Source organism: Oreochromis niloticus, unplaced genomic scaffold (assembly GCF_001858045.2).
Source record: "Oreochromis niloticus isolate F11D_XX unplaced genomic scaffold, O_niloticus_UMD_NMBU tig00008533_pilon, whole genome shotgun sequence".
Taxonomy (NCBI): domain Eukaryota; kingdom Metazoa; phylum Chordata; class Actinopteri; order Cichliformes; family Cichlidae; genus Oreochromis; species Oreochromis niloticus.
The window spans coordinates 7,113-14,184 of NW_020329258.1; the positions used below are offsets into that span (position 1 = coordinate 7,113).

Genomic DNA, 7,072 nt, shown 5'->3' on the forward strand with positions numbered 1-7,072 from the left:
GTCGAGACAGATGTAAACCAGTTGGTAGATGTTGGTTGGTACTATATATTTATATATTCACAAAGGTGCTTAACCTTGTGAATGGGCCAATAGAGTCATGCATTTCCTCTGTGTGTCTTACAAAGTCAGAGGACCCAGCAATTCGTTGGCAGATGGCTCTGTACAGAGACCTCCCAAACCACTATGAGGATACTACTGACCCAGAGAAGACTGTGGAGAGAATCCTGGATATTGGTCATGTCCTCTTCCACCTGGAGCAGGTCTATATATTCAAGTTTGAGTTGATTTTGCGCATTTTTGTGCCAACGTAGAGAGTATAGCTTTAAGGTACCCCACGGTCCTCTTAAACTAGCTGATTGGTCTTCATTAAAGCTGACCACATACTTCTCCAGGATAATATGGCTTCCAGATGGTAAGGTACACCAACTAAATATCTAGTATACTGAGTGGTTCAGTTTGTGTCTTCAGGTGGAGCATCCTCAGCGCAGTAAGAAGGCTGTGTGGCACAAACTGCTTTCAAAACAGAGGAAGAGAGATGTCGTCGCTTGCTTCAGGATGGCACCACTCTATAACTTGCCAAGGTATGTTCTCAAACACACACACATGTAAAATGAAGAAGAAATATTTAAAATTCTGCACTTTATTATTTTCCCACCCTCATCTACAGCCACACCTCGGGCTAGTGAGGAAAGGTTGTGGATATATGTTGCACCTACAGTGCAGCCCTTTATAAGCAGCAGAAGATGGGTAGATAAACAGTTATTAGTCATCCATGTATCTCTCTCATACTAGGCACCGGGCTGTAAACTTGTTCCTGCAGGGCTATGAAAAGTCCTGGATGGAGACAGAGGAGCACTACTTTGAAGATAAACTCATAGAAGACCTCGCTGTAAGTTCATTTCATTTAAAAAAAACAAAACGAGTGGAATTCTTCTGACTACTCTGGAATTTTTGCTTGTTTTGAAGGCAAATTATGTGTTAATTTCTTCAGTGTATAGCAGAGTTTTAGCACTTTGTGAATGTGTGTTGATTTCAGAAACCAGGTGAACAGGAGCCATCTGAGGAAGAGGAGGGGCAGAAACACAAACACATAGATCCCCTGCATCAGCTCATCCAGCTGTTCAGCAGAACAGCCCTAACAGAAAAATGGTGTGTATTTTACACACTACCTGTTAAAAGTCCCTATTTTTCCAGTTATTTGTTGCAGTTCATGTCGTTAAAGTCCAATGAATAGCTTGAAATGGTACAAAGGTAAGTGGTGAGCTGCCAGAGGTTAGGTTACCCAAAACTGAAAAATAATGTACATTTCAGAATTATACCAAAAGGCCTTTTTCAGGGACACAACATGGGTTAACAATTCAAAGCTGTTCTGCAGCAGTGAAGGTTGATCAAGCCTTGAAAGCTGCTGCTACTAATTCCTACAGGTGTTCCAACTTGGATTAATTCCAACCCCCTCTGTCTGCATAAAGCAGTGTTGGTGCCATACCCTTGTGAGCATCAGCTGAACAGTACTGTACTGCAGTAAGTAGTGTGTTGCTACAAAAATGGTGAGAAAAAGACCATTAACAGTGGAAGAGAGAGAGACCATCATAACACTTAAAAATGTAGGTCTGTCCTGACAAAGAAAGTCAAAGTGTCAGTGAGTACAGTTTCCTTCACCATCAAACGCACTGAGAAACAAACTGTGACAGGAAGAGGTCTGCAGACCCAAAGACACGACTGAATCACAGGACAAGGTTCTGAGAGTTAACAGCTTGTGTGATAGGCAGCTCACAGGACAACAGCTTCAAGCACATCTATCTCAAGGAGCTTCGTGATGTAGTCACCTGAAATGGTTTCATTTCACAGGTGTGCCTGTCAGGGTTCATTTGTGGAGTTTCTTGCCTTCTTAATGGGGTTGGGACCATCAGGTGTGTTGTGCAGAAGTCAGGTTGGTACACAGCTGACAGCCCTGTTTGACAACTGTATTAATTTATAATATGGCAACAACCAATGAGGTAAGTAAAGAGAAATGACAGCCCATCAGTCAGTCTGGGAAATTGCTAAAACTCTGAATGTGTCCCCAAGTGCAGTCAGGAAAAAACGCTATGACAAAACTGGACCGCCCCAGGAAAGGAAGACCAAGAGTCACCTCTGCTGCTGAGGATACATTCATCCGAGTCCCGAGGCTCAGAAATCGCAAGTTAACAGCAGCTCAGATTAGAGCCCAGATAGATGCCACACAGAGCTCCAGTAGCAGACACATCTCTACATCAACTGTTCAGAGTGTGTGAATCAGGCCTTTATGGTCAAATAGCTGCTAAGAAACCACGACTAAGGAAAAGCAACAAGCAGAAGAGATTTGTTTGGGCCAAGAAACACAAGGAGTGGACATTAGACCAGTGGAAATCTGTGCTGTGGTCTGATGAGTCCAAATCTGAGATCTTTGATTCCACCCACCGTGTCTTTGTGTGACGCAGAAAAGGTGAACGGATGGTCTCCACATGCACGGTTCCCACTGTGAAGCATGGAGGAGGAGGTGTGATGGTGTGGGAGTGCTTTGGTGGTGACACCATTGCTGGGATTTTTTTCAAAATTGAAGGCACACTGAACCAGCATGGCTGCCACAGCATCCTGCAGCGACATGCCATCTCATCCAGTTTGTGTTTAGTTGGACCGTCATTTATTTTCCAACAGTACAATGAGCCCAAACACACCTCCAGGCTGTGCGAGGGCTGTTTGACCAAGAAGGAGAGTGATGGAGGCCTGGCCTCCACAGTCACCTGACCTAAACCCAATGGAGATGGTTTGGGATGAGATGGAGCACAGAGGGAAGGCAAAAGGACCAACAAGTGCTCAGCATCTCTGGGAACTCCTTCAAGACTTTTGGAAAACCATTTCAGGTGACCACCTCATGAAGCTCATGGAGAGAGAATGCCAAGAGTGTGCAAAGCAGTAATCAAAGCAAAGGGCGGCTATTTTAAAGAATCTGAAATATAAAACATGTAAATATTCATCAAAATAATGAAAAACTGTTAAATGAGAAGATGTCATTTCAGTCAGTGGTGCACCAAAATTATTTTCCTTAATACAGCTATAATTGTGCTAACTTTGGTGAATGTGTTTGTTTTTGCAGTAAACTGGATGAGGATCATCTCTACATGGCCTACGCAGACATCATGGCTAAGGTATCTGTTGCTGAGTACCAACACTAAACACTTTTGAATTGAAACTCACATAGCTGGCTTAGCATAGACGGTAAAAAAACCTGTTATTGTTCTGCGTGCTGTTTATGTCATCGACCAGGGATGATGCTTTTGGGCTGATGGATTACTTGCAGGGCGCTGTACTGCCTAATCAAATCACTTATTGCAACTGGCACCTCCCCTACCTTCAGTGTAGAATAGTTTAGTGTGGCCTGAAAAGCTAAGAGAGGGAAAAGAAATTAAAAACAGATGCACCAAACTGTGGCAAATTAACCAAATGTTAGCAGCTGCACTGTTAACAGTAGCACTAGCAGCTGCACTAGTAACTAGTCTTCTGGATGGTAGAGTTGTTGTTGGTTTAGGACACTGTTAATATATCACTGCTTAGTGATTGCACTCCGAATTGGGTCTGCTGGGTATATTTCTTCAGACACTTCATGCTGTCAAGGCCGGGAGAGCAGTACGTGGGAGTGAACATAAGTGCAGACACAATACAGAGCGGAAATAAGATTTCACAAGTTTTATTGAAATCACAGAATAAACTATGGTGAGACATGAATACGTGGCAGGGAAATCTCTGACGAGGAGTCTTGCAGGTGGCTCTGGAGGCGGGTAGCCCTCTGAGTGTTGAGTGAGTGAGTTGGGTTCCAGCCTTGTATTCTAGTAATGCAGAGGAAGCAGCAGGCAGGAGGACAGGCAGGTGAGAGCAGTGAGTAATTTAAGTCGAGAGAAGCAAGTTGCAGAATGAAGCTGGGATTTGACTGTGGAGACCAGCGTCCAGAGGAAGGAGTAAGGTGGTGACTTGACGAGATTGCTAAAGGCACAAAAGAGATCAAGTACTTGGCATGAACAAAGAAACGAACTGGTGAAGAACTGATGGCAACACTGGTTTTAAATACTGTCTTGCTGAATGCCACAGATGGAAAACGCGTGGAGAAGTGTAGGTGTTGAACCAGGGCTCCACCCCAAAAGGCAGATGCAGAGCGCAAGGCCAGGACAGAAAACCACTGAACACTGACCTGGATCATGACATATATATAAACACAAAGAATGGTGTGTTTAGCTTTAGGATCAACCAAGTTCCCCAAAATAAAAAATAAAAAACTGTTTGTGGTGAACACCTACACATCGAATAAAAAATTAAAGCATGTGAGACTCAATCTCACTGCACACTTTGCCAGGCAAAGTGTGCATGGATCTGACAGACAGAAAGATCTGACAGACATGCTCCTAATGAGAAGACGGATGGTGTCCTGGGGGATCTCCTGCCAGATCCGGACCAGGGTATCACCGAACTTCTGGAAAAGTTGAGGTGTTTTATTGGATCTATGTCAGCCGAGCATGGGGGCAGTTAGTGGTATCAGGCATTGTCATTCCGAAGGAACTACATGCATACTCGAGCCACATGAGGCCAGGCATTGTCAGGCACCAGGAGGAACCCAGGATCCAATGCATCACCATAGGGTCTGATGTGAGTCCAAGGATTTCATCCCATTACTTAATGGGAGTCAGGGTGCCATTACCTAGTCTGTTAGAGGTTTGTGCGTCTGTCCATGGATATGCCTCCCCCAGACCAGTCATACTGAACGATGTTACAGGCGGCATAATGTTCTCCACAGCTTCTCTAGACCCTTTCACATCTGTCACATGTGCTCAGGGTGAACCTGCTATCATCTGTGAAAAGCACAGGGCACCAGTGGTGGACCATTCTGGTATTCTACGGCAAATGCCAGACGGTGCTGGGCAGTCAGCAGAGGGTTGACAAGAGGAAGCTCTGTCCCCAGGCCACCATCATAAAGTCGTTTGTTGATTGTTGATCAGAGACATTCATGTCAGTGGCCCCTTAATTTACCGTTCGATCTACCCTCACCTATAGTCACGAGCTGTGGGTAGTGACCGAAAGAACGAGACTGTGAATACAAGCGGCGGAAATGAGCTTCCTCTGAAGGGTGGCTGGCCTCTCCCTTAGAGATAGGCTGAGAAGTTCAGCCATTCGGGAGGGGCCCAGAGTAGAGCCGCTGCTCCTCCACATCGAAAGGAGCCAGTTGAGGTGGTTCGGGCATCTGACAAGGATGTCCCCTGGGCGCCTCCTGGGTGAGGTTTTCCGGGCATGTCCCACCGGGAGATGGCCCCGGGGCAGACCCAGGACACGCTGGAGAGATTATATCTCTCGGCTGGCCTGGGAACGCCTTGGTGTTTCCCCGGACAAGCTGGAGGAGGTGGCTGGGGAGAGGGAGGTCTGGGCTTCTCTGCTTGGGGAGATGGATGGATGGGCCTTCTGCAGGTCATTTTGTAGAACTCTGGCAAGTTTCATCTTGTTCATCTTTGCACAAAGCAGCAGATACCGGCCCTCCCCATCATTCGTAACATCTGGTTTAAAAAAACAAAGATGGTGACACCGAAAATACTCAGTTTGATGCCTCAGTGCTTTGGAACTTCCCGTCGCTGATGTGGCTATATCTATCCGAAGTAATCAGTCTGTAGTTTGTATGCTTTTTTTCACCTTTCTCCCTTCCTTCAGAGTTGCCATGATGAAGAGGATGACGATGGAGAAGTGAAGAGTTTTGAAGTAGGTGATCAATCGGTCTTGAATCTTCCACTAGTCTCCTCAAGTTTTTAGCAGTTTCATTTTTAGATGGTCTGCAATGATATGTGTCACCTTTCTAACAAAGGAAAAAGAGATGGAGAAGCAGAAGCTGTTGTATCAGCAGGCTCGGCTGCACGACCGTGGCGCTGCTGAGATGGTGCTCCAAACCATCAGTGCTAGTAAAGGTAAGTCTTGCCTATCGCCCCCTACTCTTTACTGTAACTCAGCGGTGGCAAATATATTATGGCCCTTGTGATAGAACCAGGCTGTCCAATCCCTATGCCTGCTTACTCATTGATGTGTTAAAAGTAATTTGTTCTGGATATGACTGTTTGGGAGCCTATTCTTAGATTCACCGTTTCACACTAATTCACAATTTGATGATATTTGATGTTTTTATCACCTGTGCAAAGTTGTACTTGGCAACAGTTTGTGTCTTGCTGTGCGTCTGTTTCCTTTTGACACATTTCTAAGTTTGAACATTTAGTATGTATGCACAGAGGTGTTGCTTGATGAGTACACACACAGACATTACAATATAGAAGTGTGGTTTAAAGATAAAAAAACAAAAACAAAAACCGATTAGTTGTGAATTAATTTTCCCTTTTATGGAGCAGAAAACGTTACTGGATGCTAGCTAATAGGCTACATTTGGATGTCAAATATTTATAGGGGGAAAAATGGAAATTATGGATATGAAATAAAATGTCTCTTTGTTGCTTAACCTGCAGGTGTCAGGTCTCTGGCCCCTGGGAGAGTGAAGACCTGGACAGTTTGTCAGAGCTGGTCCAGGATATCCGTCTTTGCTCTCAGGCCCTCAACAAGCTGGACCGACAGACCTTGAAGCAGAGCTGGGACAGGACTCAGTCACACGGACACTTTCTCGACCGAAACTCCAAGTGCCTCCTCTCCGCCACCTCCACTTGAGGGTGGGAGGTGTGATGATGTCGGCAGAACTTTGCTTCTGATGTCTACTCTTTATCACTGACGGTGGATTTTGAGCCAGTGTTCATAATAAAAGTGGTCATTTTTATAAACATTTTGTTTAGTGAGGCTACACCAAAAAGAAACAAGATAAAACCAAAATAAAGTGACATGCTGTCCACCAACAATCTGTTGATAGCTTGTGTTTTATGCATTTTTGTCTGCCTTATTTATACATGTAAAGCTCTGTATCTGTATAAAGAGTTTGTGTTAGTGTGCGAGAGGTTTTGTGTCGCAATTGGTCCTGTTTTAATAAATAAATAATAAATAAATAAAGTTTCATTTATATAGCACCTTTCAAGACAGAATCACAAAG

General features: G+C 44.6%; 1 long non-coding RNA gene across 1 annotated transcript; it reads left to right on the forward strand.

The window, feature by feature from the left end:
* The first annotated feature begins 1,090 nt into the window (after positions 1 to 1,090).
* LOC109198526 (uncharacterized) lies at positions 1,091 to 3,228 on the forward strand. The gene is made up of 2 exons (XR_002059283.2): positions 1,091 to 1,149; positions 3,116 to 3,228. It is a non-coding gene; the product is annotated as an uncharacterized LOC109198526 (long non-coding RNA).
* The last annotated feature ends 3,844 nt before the right edge of the window (positions 3,229 to 7,072 follow it).